The 17300-nt window shown below is 55.1% G+C and overlaps 1 protein-coding gene across 1 annotated transcript in view; it reads right to left on the reverse strand.

Annotated features, from left to right (window-relative positions):
• CNIH3 (cornichon family AMPA receptor auxiliary protein 3) overlaps nt 1-17300 on the reverse strand; it is a 207689-nt gene that overhangs the window by 54950 nt on the left and 135439 nt on the right. The gene's annotated exons all lie outside the window — the stretch shown is intronic.

Here is a 17300-nt window from a genome sequence, read left to right on the forward strand (position 1 = left end):
GCCGCCATCCTCCCGCTCACACCACCACCCCACTACACACACGCGCCTCACCGCACACGCGCCATCGTCCTCCCGCCTCCCTTCAGCTGCGCCTGCCAGCGGCTCCGCCGCACAACTCCCCCTGATTCGGCTGACTGCCAGGGGCGCCGCCGCTCGCCTCACAGCCCCCGCGCCGCCATCCTCCCGCCTCCCTTCAGCTGCGGCTGCCACGGCCGCCTCACCGCGCCTCACAGCCCCCACGCGGCCGTCCTCCCCCCTCCATACAGCTGCGGCTGCCTGCCAGGGGCGCCATCGCTCACCTCCCCACACATCACCGCCCTTTCCCGGCTCCTACCTGCAGCCGCCGCTTCAGGTATGGGGACAGCAGGGGGGGAGAGATGCAGGGTGGGGGAAAGAGATGCAGGGGGGGAGGGGGGGAAATAGATGCAGGGGGGGGGGAAGAGATGCAGGGGGGAGGGGGGGAAGAGATGCAGGGGGGAGGGGGGGAAAGAGATGCAGGGGGGGAGGGGGGGAAAGAGATGCAGGGGGGGAGGGGGGGAAAGAGATGCAGGGGGGGAGGGGGGGAAAGAGATGCAGGGGGGAGGGGGGGAAAGAGTTGGAGGGGGGGAAAGAGATGCAGGGGGGTGGGGGGGAAAGAGATGCAGGGGGGGAGGGGGGAAATAGATGCAGGGGGGGGAGGGGGAAAGAGATGCAGGGGGGAGGGGGGAAAGAGATTCAGGGGAGGGGGCAAAGAGATGCAGGGGGGAAGAGATGCAGGGGGGGAAAGAGATGCAGGGGGGAGGGGGGAAAGAGATGCAGGAGGGAGGGGGGAAAGAGATGCAGGGGGAGGGGGGAAAGAGATGCAGGGGGGAGGGGGGAAAGAGATGCAGGGGGGAGGGGGGGTGAAGAGATGCAGGGGGAGGGGGGGAAGAGATGCAGAGGGGGGTGAAGAGATGCAGGGGGAGGGGGGGGAGAGATGCAGTCGGGAGGAAGAGATGCAGGGGTGAGGAGGGGGGAGAGATGCAGGGGAGGAGGGGGGAGAGATGCAGGGGAGGAGGGGGGGAGAGATGGAGGGGGAGGGGGGGGAAAGAGATGGAGAGGGGTAAGGGGGGAAGAGATGCAGGGGGGAGGGGGGAGAGAAGCAGGGGGGAGGGGGGAGAGATGGAGGGGGGAGAGATGCAGGGGGGAGGGGGGAGAGATGCAGGGGGGGGGAGAGATGCAAGGGGGAGGGGGGGAAAGAGATGCAGGGAGTGAGGGGGGGAAAGAGATGCAGGGGGGAGGGGGGAAAGACATGCAGGGGGGAGGGGGGGAAAGAGATGCAGGGGGGAGGGAGAAAAGAGATGCAGGGGAGGGGGGAAAGAGATGCAGGGGGAAGAGATGCAGGGGGAGGGGAGAAGAGATGCAGGGGGGAGGGGGGGAAAGAGATGCAGGGGGAGGGGGGGAAAGAGATGCAGGGGGGAGGGGGGAAGAGATGCAGGGGGGAGGGGGGAAGAGATGCAGGGGGGGGAAGAGATGCAGAGGGGGGGTGAAGAGATGCAGTGGGGAGGAAGAGATGCAGTGGAGGAGGAGGGGGGAGATGCAGGGGAGGAGGGGGGGAGAGATGCGGGGGAGGAGGGGGGGAGAGATGCAGGGGAGGAGGGGGGGAGAGATGCAGGGGGAGGGAGGGGGGAAGAGATGCAGGGGGGAGCGGGAAAAGAGATGCAGGGGAGGGGGGAAAGAGATGCAGGGGGGAAGAGATGCAGGGGGAGGGGAGAAGAGATGCAGGGGGAGGGGAGAAGAGATGCAGGGGGGAAGAGATGCAGGGGGAGGGGAGAAGAGATGCAGGGGGAGGGGAGAAGAGATGCAGGGGGAGGGGGGGGAAAGAGATGCAGGGGGAGGGGGGGAAAAAGATGCAGGGGGGAGGGGGGAAGAGATGTAGGGGGGGGGAAGAGATGCAGAGGGGGGTGAAGAGATGCAGTGGAAGAGGAGGGGGGAGATGCAGGGGAGGAGGGGGGGAGAGATGCAGGGGAGGAGGGGGGAGAGATGAAGGGGAGGAGGGGGGAAAGAGATGCGGGGGGGGAAAGAGACGCAGGGGGGGAGGGGGGGAAAGAGATGCAGGGGGAGGGGGGGGAAAGAGTTGGAGGGGGGGGAAAGAGATGCAGGGGGGAGGGGGGGAAAAGAGATGCAGGGGGGGAAAGAGATGCAGGGGGGGAGGGGGGGAAAGAGATGCAGGGGGGAGGGGGGGAAGAGATGCAGGGGGGGAGGGGGGGAAAGAGATGCAGGGGGGGAGGGGGGGAAAGAGATGCAGGGGGGAGGGGGGGGAAGAGATGCAGGGGGGAGGGGGGGAAAGAGATGCAGGGGGGGAGGGGGGGAAAGAGATGCAAGGGGGAGGGGGGAAGAGATTCGGGGAGGGGGCAAAGAGATGCAGGGGGGAAGAGATGCAGGGGGGAGGGGAGAAGAAATGCAGGGGGGAAGAGATGGAGGGGGGAAGGGGGGAAAGAGATGCAGGGGGAGGGGGGAAAGAGATGCAGGGGGGAGGGGGGAAAGAGATGCAGGGGGAGGGGGGAAAGAGATGCAGGGGGGAGGGGGGGAAAAGATGCAGAGGGGAAGGTGGGAAAGAGATGCAGGGGGAGGGGGGAAAGAGATGCAGGGGGGGAGGGGGGAAAGAGATGCAGGGGGGAGGGGGGGAAAGAGATGAAGGGGGGGAGGGGGGAAAGAGATGCAGGGGGAGGGGGGGAAAGAGATGTAGGGGGGAGGGGGGGAAAGAGATGTAGGGGGGAGGGGGGGGAAAGAGATGCAGGGGGGAGGGGGGGAAAGAGATGCAGGGGGAAGGGGGGGAAAGAGATGCAGGGGTGAGGGGGGGAAGAGATGCAGGGGGGAGGAGGGGGGAAAGAGATGCAGGGGGAGGGGGGGAAAGAGATGCAGGGGGGAGGGGGGAAGAGATGCAGAGGGGGTGAAGAGATGCAGTGGAAGAGGAGGGGGAGATGCAGGGGAGGAGGGGGGGAGAGATGCAGGGGAGGAGAGGGGGAGGAGGGGGGAGAGATGCAGGGGGAGGGGGGAGAGATGCAGGGAGGGGGGAGGGGGGGAAGAGATGCAGGGGGAGGGGGGAAAGAGATGCAGGGGGGGAAGAGATGCAGGGGGGGAGGGGGGGGAAAGAGATGCAGGGGGGAGGGGGGGAAAGAGTTGGAGGGGGGGAAAGAGATGCAGGGGGGAGGGGGGGAAAGATATGCAGGGGGAGAGGGGGGGAAAGAGATGCAGGGGGGGAGGGGGGGAAAGAGTTGGAGGGGGGGAAAGTGATGCAGGGGGGGAGGGGGGGGAAAGAGATGCAGGGGGGGAAAGAGATGCAGGGGGGGAGGGGGGGAAAGAGATGCAGGGGGGAGGGGGGGGAAGAGATGCAGGGGGGGAGGAGGGGGGGAGAGATGCAGGGGAGGAGGGGGGGAGAGATGCAGGGGAGGAGGGGGGGGGAGAGATGCAGGGGAGGAAGGGGGGAGAGATGCAGGGGAGGGGGGGGGGAGAGATGCAGGGGAGGAAGGGGGGAGAGATGCAGGGGAGGAGGGGGGAGAGATGCAGGGGGAGGGGGGGAAGAGATGCAGGGGGGGAAAGAGATGCAGGGGGGGGAAAGAGATGCAGGGGGGAGGGGGGGAAAGAGATGGAGGGGGAAAGAGATGCAGGGGGGGAGGGGGGGAGAGATGGAGGGGGAAAGAGATGCAGGGGGGAGGGGGGAGAGATGGAGGGGGAAAGAGATGCAGGGGGGAAGGGGGGAGAGATGGAGGGGGAAAGAGATGCAGGGGGGAGGGGGGGTAAAGAGATGCAGGGGGGAGGGGGGGGAAAGAGATGGAGGGGGGAAAGAGATGCAGGGGGGAGGGGGGAAAGAGATGCAGGGGGGAGGGGGGGAAGAGATGCAGAGGGGAGAGGGGAAGAGATGCAGTGGGGAGGAAGAGATGCAGGGGAGGAGGGGGTGAAGAGATGCAGTGGGGAGGAAGAGATGCAGGGGAGGAGGGGGGGAGAGATGCAGGGGAGGAGGGGGGGAGAGATGCAGGGGAGGAGGGGGGAGGGGGGGAAGAGATGCAGGGGGAGGGGGGAGAGATGCAGAGGGGGAGGGGGGGAGAGATGCAGGGGGGGGAGGGGGGAAGAGATGCAGGGGGGGAGAGATGCAGGGGGGAGGGGGTTAAGAGATGCAGGGAGTGAGGGGGGAAAGAGATGCAGGGGGGAGGGGGGGAAAGAGATGCAGGGGGAGGGGGAAAGAGATGCAGGGGGGAGGGGGGAAAGAGATGCAGGGGGGAGGGGGGAAAGAGATGCAGGGGGGAGGGGGAAAAGAGATGCAGGGGGAGGGGGGAAAGAGATGCAGGGGGAGGGGAGAAGAGATGCAGGGGGAGGGGAGAAGAGATGCAGGGGGGAGGGGGGGAAAGAGATGCAGGGGGGGAGGGGGGAAAGAGATGCAGGGGGGGAGGGGGGGAAAGAGATGCAGGGGGAGGGGGGGAGAGATGCAGGGGGGAGGGGGGGAAGAGATACAGGGGGTGGTGAAGAGATGCAGGGGGAGGGGGAGAAGAGATGCAGAGGGGGGGTGAAGAGATGCAGGGGGAAGAGATGCAGTGGGGAGGAAGAGATGCAGGGGAGGAGGGGGGGAGAGATGCAGGGGAGGAGGGGGGAGAGATGCAGGGGAGGAGGGGGGAGAGATGCAGGGGAGGAGGGGGGGGAGAGATGCAGGGGAGGGGGGAAAGAGATGCAGGGGGAAGAGATGCAGGGGGAGGGGAGAAGAGATGCAGGGGGAGGGGAGAAGAGATGCAGGGGGGGAGGGGGGAAAGAGATGCAGGGGGGGAAAGAGATGCAGGGGGGGAGGGGGGGAAAGAGATGCAGGGGGGGAGGGGGGGAAAGAGATGCAGGGGGGAGGGGGGGAAGAGATGCAGGGGGGAGGAGGGGGGGAGAGATGCAGGGAGGAGAGGGGGAGGAGGGGGGGAGAGATGCAGGGGAGGAGGGGGGGAGAGATGCAGGGGAGGAGGGGGGGAGAGATGCAGGGGAGGAGGGGGGGAGAGATGCAGGGGAGGAAGGGGGAGAGATGCAGGGGAGGGGGGGGGGAGAGATGCAGGGGAGGAAGGGGGGAGAGATGCAGGGGAGGAAGGGGGGAGAGATGCAGGGGAGGAGGGGGAGAGATGCAGGGGGAGGGGGGGAAGAGATGCAGGGGGGGAAAGAGATGCAGGGGGGGAAAGAGATGCAGGGGGGAGGGGGGAAAGAGATGGAGGGGGAAAGAGATGCAGGGGGGAGGGGGGGAAGATGGAGGGGGAAAGAGATGCAGGGGGGAGGGGGGAGAGATGGAGGGGGAAAGAGATGCAGGGGGGAAGGGGGGAGAGATGGAGGGGGAAAGAGATGCAGGGGGGAGGGGGGGTAAAGAGATGCAGGGGGGAGGGGGGAAAGAGATGCAGGGGGGAGGGGGGAAAGAGATGCAGGGGGGAGGGGGGAAAGAGATGCAGGGGGAGGGGGGGGAAGAGATGCAGGGGGGAGAGGGGAAGAGATGCAGAAGGGGGTGAAGAGATGCAGTGGGGAGGAAGAGATGCAGGGGAGGAGGGGGTGAAGAGATGCAGTGGGGAGGAAGAGATGCAGGGGAGGAGGGGGGGAGAGATGCAGGGGAGGAGGGGGGGAGAGATGCAGGGGAGGGGGGGAAGAGATGCAGGGGGAGGGGGGAGAGATGCAGAGGGGGAGGGGGGAGAGATGCAGGGGGGGAGGGGGGAAGAGATGCAGGGGGGGGAGAGATGCAGGGGGGAGGGGGTTAAGAGATGCAGGGAGTGAGGGGGGAAAGAGATGCAGGGGGAGGGGGGAAAGAGATGCAGGGGGAGGGGGAAAGAGATGCAGGGGGGAGGGGGGAAAGAGATGCAGGGGGGGAGGGGGAAAGAGATGCAGGGGGGAGGGGGAAAAGAGATGCAGGGGAGGGGGGAAAGAGATGCAGGGGGAGGGGAGAAGAGATGCAGGGGGAGGGAGAAGAGATGCAGGGGGGAGGGGGGAAAGAGATGCAGGGGGAGGGGGGAAAGAGATGCAGGGGGGGAGGGGGGGGAAAGAGATGCAGGGGGGAGGGGGGGAGAGATGCAGGGGGAGGGGGGGAAGAGATACAGGGGGTGGTGAAGAGATGCAGGGGGAGGGGGAGAAGAGATGCAGAGGGGGGGTGAAGAGATGCAGGGGGAAGAGATGCAGTGGGGAGGAAGAGATGCAGGGGAGGAGGGGGGGAGAGATGCAGGGGAGGAGGGGGGGAGAGAGATGCAGGGGAGGAGGGGGGAGAGATGCAGGGAGGAGGGGGGGAGAGATGCAGGGGGAGGGGGAAAGAGATGCAGGGGGGGAAGAGATGCAGGGGGAGGGGAGAAGAGATGCAGGGGGAGGGGGAGAAGAGATGCAGGGGGGAGGGGGGGAAAGAGATGCAGGGGGGGAAAGAGATGCAGGGGGGAGGGGGGAAAGAGATGCAGGGGGGGAGGGGGGGAAAGAGATGCAGGGGGGAGGGGGGGAAGAGATGCAGGGGGGGAGGAGGGGGGGAGAGATGCAGGGGAGGAGGGGGGGAGAGATGCAGGGGAGGAGGGGGGAGAGATGCAGGGGAGGAGGGGGGAGAGATGCAGGGGAGGAAGGGGGGAGAGATGCAGGGGAGGGGGGGGAGAGATGCAGGGGAGGAAGGGGGAGAGATGCAGGGAGGAAGGGGGGAGAGATGCAGGGGAGGAGGGGGAGAGATGCAGGGGGAGGGGGGGAAGAGATGCAGGGGGGAAAGAGATGCAGGGGGGGAAAGAGATGCAGGGGGAGGGGGGAAAGAGATGGAGGGGGAAAGAGATGCAGGGGGGAGGGGGGAGAGATGGAGGGGGAAAGAGATGCAGGGGGGAGGGGGGAGAGATGGAGGGGGAAAGAGATGCAGGGGGGAAGGGGGGAGAGATGGAGGGGAAAGAGATGCAGGGGGGAGGGGGGTAAAGAGATGCAGGGGGAGGGGGGGAAAGAGATGCAGGGGGAGGGGGGAAAGAGATGCAGGGGGAGGGGGGAAAGAGATGCAGGGGGGAGGGGGGGGAGAGATGCAGGGGGGGAGAGGGGAAGAGATGCAGAAGGGGGTGAAGAGATGCAGTGGGGGGAAGAGATGCAGGGGAGGAGGGGGTGAAGAGATGCAGTGGGGAGGAAGAGATGCAGGGGAGGAGGGGGGGAGAGATGCAGGGGAGGAGGGGGGGAGAGATGCAGGGGAGGGGGGGAAGAGATGCAGGGGGAGGGGGAGAGATGCAGAGGGGGAGGGGGGAGAGATGCAGGGGGGGAGGGGGGAAGAGATGCAGGGGGGGAGAGATGCAGGGGGGAGGGGGTGTAAGAGATGCAGGGAGTGAGGGGGGAAAGAGATGCAGGGGGGAGGGGGGAAAGAGATGCAGGGGAGGGGGAAAGAGATGCAGGGGGGAGGGGGGAAAGAGATGCAGGGGGGAGGGGGGAAAGAGATGCAGGGGGGAGGGGGTAAAAGAGATGCAGGGGAGGGGGGGAAAGAGATGCAGGGGGAGGGGAGAAGAGATGCAGGGGGAGGGGAGAAGAGATGCAGGGGGGAGGGGGGAAAGAGATGCAGGGGGGAGGGGGGAAAGAGATGCAGGGGGGGAGGGGGGGAAAGAGATGCAGGGGGGAGGGGGGGAGAGATGCAGGGGGGAGGGGGGGAAGAGATACAGGGGGTGGTGAAGAGATGCAGGGGGAGGGGGAGAAGAGATGCAGAGGGGGGGGTGAAGAGATGGCAGGGGGGAAGAGATGCAGTGGGGAGGAAGAGATGCAGGGGAGGAGGGGGGAGAGATGCAGGGGAGGAGGGGGGAGAGATGCAGGGGAGGAGGGGGGAGAGATGCAGGGGAGGAGGGGGGGAGAGATGCAGGGGAGGGGGGAAAGAGATGCAGGGGGAAGAGATGCAGGGGGAGGGGAGAAGAGATGCAGGGGGAGGGGAGAAGAGATGCAGGGGGGAGGGGGAAAGAGATGCAGGGGGGAGGGGGGAAAGAGATGCAGGGGGGGAGGGGGAGAGAGATGCAGGGGGGAGGGGGAAAGAGATGCAGGTGGGAGGGGGGGAAGAGATGCAGAGGGGGGGTGAAGAGATGCAGGGGGAGGGGATGAAGAGAGGCAGAGGGGGGGTGAAGAGATGCAGGGGGAGGGGGGGGAAGAGATGCAGTGGGGAGGAAGAGATGCAGGGAGGAGGGGGGGAGAGATGCAGGGGAGGAGGGGGGAGAGATGCAGGGGAGGGGGGGAAGAGATGCAGGGGGGAGGGGGGGAAAGAGATGCAGGGAGGGAGGGGGGAAAGAGATGCAGGGGGGAGGGGGGAAAGAGATGCAGGGGGGAGGGGGGGAAAGAGATGCAGGGGGGGAAGAGATGCAGGGGAGGGGGGAAAGAGATGCAGGGGAGGGGGGGAAAGAGATGCAGGGGGGAAGAGATGCAGGGGGAGGGGAGAAGAGATGCAGGGGGAGGGGAGAAGAGATGCAGAGGGGAGGGGGGAAAGAGATGCAGGGGGGAGGGGGGGAAGAGATGCAGGGGGGAGGGGGGGAAAGAGATGCAGGGGGGAGGGGGGGTGAAGAGATGCAGGGGGAGGGGGGGAAGAGATGCAGAGGGGGGTGAAGAGATGCAGGGGGAGGGGGGGGGAGAGATGCAGTCGGGAGGAAGAGATGCCGGAGAGGAGGGGGGGAGAGATGCAGGGGAGGAGGGGGGAGAGATGCAGGGGAGGAGGGGGGGTTAGATGCAGGGGAGGGAGGTGGAGGGGGGGAAGAGATACTGGGGGAGGGGGGGAAGAGATGCAGGGGGGAGGGGGGAGAGATGCAGGGTGGAGGGGGGGAGAGATGCAGGGGGGAGGGGGGAAGAGATGCAGGGGGGGAGGGGGGGAGAGATGCAGGGGGGAGGGAGGAGAGATGCAGGGGGGAGGGGGGGAGAGATGCAGGGGGGAGGAGGAGAGATGCAGGGGGGAGGGGGGAGAGATGCAGGTGGGGAGGTGGGGAGAGATGCAGAGGGGGAGGGGGGGAGAGATGCAGGGGGGGAGGGGGGAAGAGTTGGAGGGGGGGGGAAGAGATGCAGGGGGGAGGGGGGAAGAGATGCAGGGGGGAGGGGGGAAGAGATGCAGGGGGGAGGGAGGAAGAGATGCAGGGGGGGAGGGGGGGAAGATTTGCAGGGGGGGAGGGGGGGAAGAGATGCAGGGGGGGAGGAGGGGAAGAGATGCAGGGGGGGAATCACCCACCCAGTCACCCACCCCACCCAGTCACCCACCCACCCAGTCACCCACCCAGTCAAACCAGCCACCCAGTCACCCACCCACCCAGTCACCCAAACACCCACCCAGTCACCCACCCACCCAGTCAAGTGTCACCCACCCACTGTCACCCACCCACTGTCACCCACCCAAGTACTCAGTCACCCACCAACTCTGTCACTCATCCAAGCACTCAGCCACCCCACCCACCCAGTCACTCAGTCAAGTCACTCAGTCACCCACCCACCCAGTCACTCAGTTACCCACCCACCCAGTCACTCAGTCACCCACCCAGTCACTCAGTCACCCACCCACCCAGTCACCCACCCAGTCACCCACTCAGTCACCCACCTACTCAGTCACCCACCTACTCAGTCACCCACCTACTCAGTCACCCACCTACTCAGTCACCCACCCACTCAGTCACCCACCTCAGTCACCCACCCAGTCATTCAGTCACCGACCCAGTCACTCAACTACTAAAGTCACTCACTCAACCCCCCACTAAAGTCACTCAGTCACCCACCCACTCAGTCACCCACCCACTCAGTCACTCAGTCACCCACCCACCCAGTCACCCAGTCACTCAGTCACCCACTCAGTCACCCACTCAGTCACCCACCCAGTCACTGTCACCCACCCAGTCACTCACCCACCCAGTCACTCACCCACCCAGTCACTCACCCACCCAGTCACTCACCCACCCAGTCACTCACCCACCCAGTCACTCACCCACCACTGAGCTCTGAAGGGGGGGATTGGACATGTGAAGGGGGGGGAACGGAGGTGTGAAGGGGGGGGGAGGGCCAGAACTGTGAATGTGGGGGAACCCAGCTGTTAACACGGTGGGCTGCATTCATGTGCAAGGGGGCTCTGATTGCTGTCAACAGGGGAGAAAGGGGAAGGGGGGGGAGAGAGGGCAATGGAGAGAGAGAGAGAGGGCAATGGAGAGAGAGATGGCAATGGGGCGTGAGAGAGAGCAGAGAGAGGGGGAGCGGGAAAATTCAATGCCGGGCAACGCCGTATATCAGCTAGTAAATAAATAAAATAAATGTAAAAAATGTCATTGCAAATAGTCTCTGGGTTAGCTTTCAATAGAAGGTGGTAACCCTGAGCATAATGCATTGACAATTTGGGGGACGAATATCTTTGAGCGTTGATGACTTCGCAACATTTTAACAAGGAGCGAAAGTCAAACATTTCCAGTTTCACAAATTTGTTGAAAGGTTTTGCACATCCCTAGTTATGGAGCAGAGGTTAGAGCCGTGCACGGCACATACAGGTTTGCAATCTATAAGCAGACCCACCACAAGTCTGAACCTGAGCCCCCAGTTCTGGTGGGGGGAAGGAAGAGTTTGAGAGGTTGTTAAGCAGGGTGCTGAGAGGTTGTTAAGCAGGGTGCTGAGAGGTTGTTAAGCAGGGTGCTGAGAGGTTGTTAAGCAGGGTGCTGAGAGGTTGTTAAGCAGGGTGCTGAGAGGTTGTAAGCAGGGTGCTGAGAGTTGTTGAGCAGGGTGCTGAGAGGTTGTTAAGCAGGGTGCTGAGAGGTTGTTAAGCAGGTTGCTGAGAGGTTGTTGAGCAGGGTGCTGAGAGGTTGTTGAGCAGGGTGCTGAGAGGTTGTTAAGAAGGGTGCTGAGAGGTTGTTAAGCAGGTTGCTGAGAGGTTGTTAAGCAGGTTGCTGAGAGGTTGTTAAGCAGGGTGCTGAGAGGTTGTTAAGCAGGGTGCTGAGAGGTTGTTAAGCAGGGTGCTGAGAGGTTGTTAAGCAGGGTGCTGAGAGGTTGTTAAGCAGGATGCTGAGAGGTTGTTAAGCAGGGTGCTGAGAGGTTGTTAAGCAGGGTGCTGAGAGGTTGTTAAGCAGGGTGCTGAGAGGTTGTTAAGCAGGGTGCTTAGAGGTTGTTAAGCAGGGTGCTGAGAGGTTGTTAAACAGGGTGCTGAGAGGTTGTTAAGCAGGGTGCTGAGAGGTTGTTAAGCAGGGTGCTGAGAGGTTGTTAAGCAGGGTGCTGAGAGGTTGTTAAGCAGGGTGCTGAGAGGTTGTTAAGCAGGGTGCTGAGAGGTTGTTAAGCAGGGTGCTGAGAGGTTGTTAAGCAGGGTGCTGAGAGGTTGTTAAGCAGGGTGCTGAGAGGTTGTTAAGCAGGGTGCTGAGATGTTGTTAAGCAGAGTGCTGAGCAGGGTGCTGGAGGTGCAGAGAGGTTGTTGAGCAGGAGGGAGTCTACCTGTTCAGCTAGGTGTGCATTATCGGACCGTGTGGCGGTCCTGCCTATATGTACAATGTATACATTGTTTTATCAAAGGCTTATGACTCCAGCTGTGAAATAAACTTCTGCAGATTAAATGATGTTGAAATGCGTATTTTCACGTCCGGGAGACCATTGGCAATATTTGTGATTTCTGCAGACGTTTTAACATTTACTTTGTTTTGCCTTTTGTACAGAAAATTGTATGTTTTGCACTAAAATAAATATCCCACGAAGAAACACGTAGAGGATAAAATACTTCTTCCTGCCAATTCTTTATCAAATTGGTGGGGGGTGGGAGGGGGTGTCAGTATTATATGTATGTTCCAATGCTAACATTTTTGTAATGGTTCATTGCTAAAATTCACAATAAAGCAGTAAATCCAGCAGGTGTGCTGTGAAAATTGTTGCAAATGAAAATGTAAAAAGTCCTCAAAAACAGTATTACCACAAATGGACCATCCTATAGTAATATATAGGCATTTGAATTACGTCCGGCATCTGAAACTACTGTAATAGGATTTAACTTTGCATAATAATAATAATATACTCAAGACTTTAGATAAAGACTTTAGATAAATCCATTCTAAATAATGTAGGAAAAACTAAATAATGACCTGGTAGAATGGCTGAACAATTGGGTCCTCTGTCAACCACAAGTTTCAGTTTTCAGTTTATTGACCCCAATATGATGAGAAGGAGAAGATCTTGGTCCCTTTCATTTGAATGGAGCTGAATTTATGTTGAATGGGTACCCGATTATAATTCATTTATTGCATAAAATGATCCTGTTAGTGGAAGTGAAGTCATGACATTGGCAGCTAGGCTAATAAGAATATGTCCGTGTGCGTGACTTTAGTGACAAGCGCACACATTTGAATTGAGTTGGCATTCACTTTTTGACCCTACTGCAAGTACAAAAGTCTCATAAGTCGCATCTCAAGAGCACGTCAGGGACGAAAATCAATTACAGGCTGTTGGTGAAAGTAGTACAGGAATAAGGCTTGATATGAAGAATAGGGGACCTACTGACTGATATCAATAAAATATGGACTATATAAGTGGCTATGTGAAGTTCAATGCATTCAAAGGTGCTACAGATGTAAGTAACAGATAGAAAGAAATGTAAACAATGTAGAAAAGCAGAAGCACACACAAAGCTAATGGAGAGTTAAAGAAACTTCAATCTGTATTAAATCATCAGAGCTAATGAACAGGTAACGTTTCAGGACTCAAGGTCCTTTCCTCAGACCCCAGTAGGTGTTGGGATCATCAGGAGGTGAACACCACAAGCACAAAATGTTTTCTTTATTTTTGTTAACAGTGGTGTGCCACTTACACCTATTTTTGTTCTAGATAGAAAGAAACCATACAAAACATAATTCAAAAGCGCCCAATCTCATTACTTAATTTGATGCCATGATATTTGCCAAGTTCTATGCATGTCGTTTGAATCATGCTATGCGGAAAATAATTTACCATCACTAATCACTCTTTATGCTTACAAATCTAGCATTATTAAATCTGAGGAAATATTATTTGCTAATATCTAGAATCAGTCTGATAATAAAGTCACAAGAGCTATAGCATTATTAGATACAGCTAAAGCATTTGTTTGTATGTGCGGTATATATGTATATTTCTATTTTCTAGTGCCCACCAGGTATGCAGTGCTTTACCATTGTTACAGACATTACAATACAGAGAAAATAATAATAAAATGGGATACATGTATAAATACATAAATGTAACATTGGGAGAACGGAGTCCCTTGCCCAGAAGAGCTTACAATCTAATTTTATATTTGACTGTTTTTGTGGGTGGTAATGTCTCGTTTTCATTTTGGCCACAATTGACACAGGGTATAAAACAAATAATTCTGTATCAAATAGTTTTTCCGCTGTGTTGGAGCACTCACCAAGGGTGTCCACGTTCACTTACACTATTTGGGGACTGCTATTTAAAACCATTGGCTGTACTGATTAGAACAAAAATTAGTATGTATGGATTTTAAATTGTTGGAGTTGAGGAGAAAGTATTATTATATGCGGATGATATGCTATTATTTTTGGAAAACTCTGATATTTCATTGAAATATCAAACATACTGTATACTGTACTGTAATGGAGTTACATATTCTCATGTAAAGATCAACTGTGATAAGTCAATCTTAATTCTGAATCCTCAAAATACTGTAGGGTATGGAGATACCTGATCAGCCTTTGGCAAGGGTGGATAGGTTTAAATATTTGGGTATTTTGGTATCAAGAGAACCGGGTGAATTTTCTAAGAGGAATCTTCAACCCATACTGAATTACTTTAAACAAAAATAGCTGGTCACAACTGCCTTTAACTATTATGGAAAAAGAATATCCGGTAAAAAAAAGTATTCTTCTCCCCAAAATTAATGTAAGTTCTTTATATGTTCCCCTGTCCTAATTTACTAAGGCTTTTTAAACCTTCTAAAAATATATACCATTCTTTGCCGTGAGGCGTAAAAAATCCTAAATTAGGATACATGTTGCTTCAAAAAGGTGGTAATGGAGAGGGCTGGCACTGCCAAATTGTTTGCTCCAAAACCTCAACTGGAGTGTAGAGTTGTGGGCACTTAGTTATTGGTTTACTCACTGACAACTCGAGGTTTATGAAGGTTACGACATTAATAGCGGTTTTAATAAAGCGCATCTGATGGTAGAAAAGGTTAATATACGGTCATCTAATACTCCATTATCAGATAATACTCCATTATCAGATTTGACAAAGAACCAGATCAACTACGATAATCTAATGAAGGTGTCTCTATATTAGCTGATTTATATGGCAATAATACGTTGAATTTCTTTCACTAAATATCACAAGACTTTTTCCTATCTAAACAATTTTTCTTTAGGCATTTTTTGCAATTGAATCATGTATCCGTTTTGGAATCAGGTCTGGACGTATGAATGTCCCCATTGGAAGGTTTATTTAAATGTGTGAACAACAAACTAAAATAATTTAATTACTCTTAGTTGATAGATTACTAGGGTGAACATGCAAAATTAAATGGAAGCAAATGTTGGCCGCTGGATGATGAGGCTTTATTGCTTCCTAAACGGTATCGATCAATGCAATAAATAGATTAACACAATTACATTATTGGCATAGAATTTATTATACCCCCAGAAGGTTTGTGGACAATAAGCTTTTTGAGGACAAATGCAATACTAAGGAAGGTATCTTTTTCACATGGTCTGACACTGGCAATGTCTCGACGTACAAACTGTTTGGAATGCAGTGATGGATTTGTAGCTGCTATAAGTTACTATCAATCCTGTTTTTTGGGTGTGTATTTTACCTAATAAGGTAACTGCTACAGATCAAATCAAACCAATCTTACAACACAGATGGATAAGGTGCTACAGTTATACCTCCTCAATAGCAAAGGAAATTCCAAGCCTCTTTCATGTATCTTAGTCCGCTCGATGATCAGAGCGGGAATCAGGAGGCTAGTGCGCATGCGCGAAGTGCCGTGCTTCTCCAATAGCTCTATCAGGCAACACATGCGCAGAATATACAGCTAGATAGAGCTAGCGTGCATGTGTGAACTAATAGACACACAGTCACTCTCGGCGATATTACAGTATCAGACTTGGATCGGAGTGTTGAGTGCATTGGCATTGCGCATGTGTGGACAAAGTTAGAATACAAGCCCACGCATCAATGCGCATGTATAAACAAAGATGTTCTAACTTCTAAGCATCCTCCCGAATTGAATAACAGGTACAAAGAGGATAAAGCACCATAGCACCCAGCTGTTCAATGTCAGATGTGTGCAGCAGTTAGCCCTGAATTAAAGTGCGAGGACGTCATAAACTACAGTGAGAAATAAAATAATAAATAAAGAATATACAAAATCACACAGTTTGAATAATTCAAATAATTATCACAATGGATGATGTGTGTGAGTCAATAACACATTTTAATAAACCCAATACTAAAGAAAGACTGGGTTCACAATTAGGTAATATAGTCACTAATTTGAATACATAAATAAACATTAATAATTTTTGTTTATACAAAACCATGGCAAGTTAACACAACATTGCGGCAGAGTAACTCTTTAATGCATAACAAAGATAGATGGTACAGTCATATTTAGGAACAAAGTGACAATCACAGACATGGCACAGTAAGGGAAATAGAAATATATATGTCTATCTGTGCGTAGGAAGTACCACAGGGCGGACGTATGCGAGAGATCAGATAAAAAGAGTGAAGGTAATCCTTCATTAAGTCCATTCGGACTTCGGGTCCTTAGTTTGAAAATCCACTCTGCTTCAATTCTCAAGAGCATTTGATCCCCATTTCCCCCTCATACTGGGCACCTAAATTGATAGATGCCCATAAATTTAAGACTGTCAACATCCCCATCATGGAATTGTGCGACATGTCTCGCCACTGGTGTTTCAGAGGAGTGTTTCACAGAGTTTACATGCTCGAGTATGCGTCTGCGTAATTGTCTTGTGGTCTTGCCAACGTACCTCTTGCCACATTTGCATGTTAGAAGGTATATAACATTGGGGGTTTGACAATTAATAAAACTGTCTATGTTATACTGCTGTGTGTTGTCATCATTATCTAAGGTCTTAGCTAGAGTTACATTTTTACAAGCCTTACAGCCCTGACACCGATACATCCTTTCAGTAGGACTGAGCCACGTTGCCACCCTAGCGCGCTGATGGTGACTATGCACCAGTTTGTCGCGCAAGTTTTTAGATCTCCTGCTAGTGATTGTCGGTCTCTGGCCAATCACCTTTGCTAAATCAACATCTGATAGGAGCAGATGCCAGTGTTGGGCAAAGATTCTTTTTATCGCCCACCACCTTTTATTGTATGTGCCGATGCATCTAATGATGTTATCCTTACTCTTAGGTACATTGGAGGATAGGAGAGAGTCTCTATCACTGTGAAGTGCTCTGTGATAGGCTCTATTGAGTGTTTTAATTTTATACCCACGATTCAGGAACCGTTCCTGTAATTCCTTTGATTGTGTGATGAATTGCTGGATTGTGGAACAATTCCTACGCAAGCGAAGATATTGCCCAGTGGGGATTCCAGAGATGAGACTCGCGGATGTTGGCTCTGTGCCAATAGCAAACTATTGGTAGCCATACTGTTCCTGAAAACTTTAGTTTGAATATTTCTATCACTATCCACATAAATATTCAATCCAGGAAGGTAATGGATGTAGTACTGAGTACGGTTGTTAGTCTCAAGTTCAGTGTGTTATTATTAAGATGTTCCACGAACCGAAGTAAAAGATTTTGAGGACCATCCCACAATAAGAGGATATCATCTATGTATCTGATCCATAATAAAATATGGTCAGTATACATAGTTAACTCCTCATTGAACACATGGACAAATTCCCACCAGCCCAGGTACAGATTAGCATATGTGGGAGCACATGCTGTTCCCCATTGCTGTACCCTGGGTCTGGTGGTAGTATATCCCATCAAACACAAAATAATTGTGGGTTAGGACAAAACGTAGTAGGTCCAAAACAAAAATGTTATGTCTATTAAATCTGCAATCCCTCGATATGAGAAAATGATTTACAGCTCCCAGGCCATTCTCGTGGATAATTGAGGTGTATAAAGATTCAACATCTAAACTCACGAGGATCGTCTCTGGGGAAATATTGATACCGTTTAGTTTTTAAAGGGTGTCCTTGGTATCTTGCACATATGACGGAAGACTAATAACGAAGTCCCTAAGGACTTTGTCCAGATAGATACTGCTCCCCTCAGATAAACAATTATTCCCTGAGACAATGGGACGTCCCGGAGGGGATTGTAGTCTTTTATGTACCTTGGGCAAGGTGTAAAATGTTGCCACTGTTGGTGACTTAGTGTACATAAAGTCATATT

Source organism: Ascaphus truei, chromosome 4, assembly GCF_040206685.1.
Source record: "Ascaphus truei isolate aAscTru1 chromosome 4, aAscTru1.hap1, whole genome shotgun sequence".
NCBI lineage: Eukaryota > Metazoa > Chordata > Amphibia > Anura > Ascaphidae > Ascaphus > Ascaphus truei.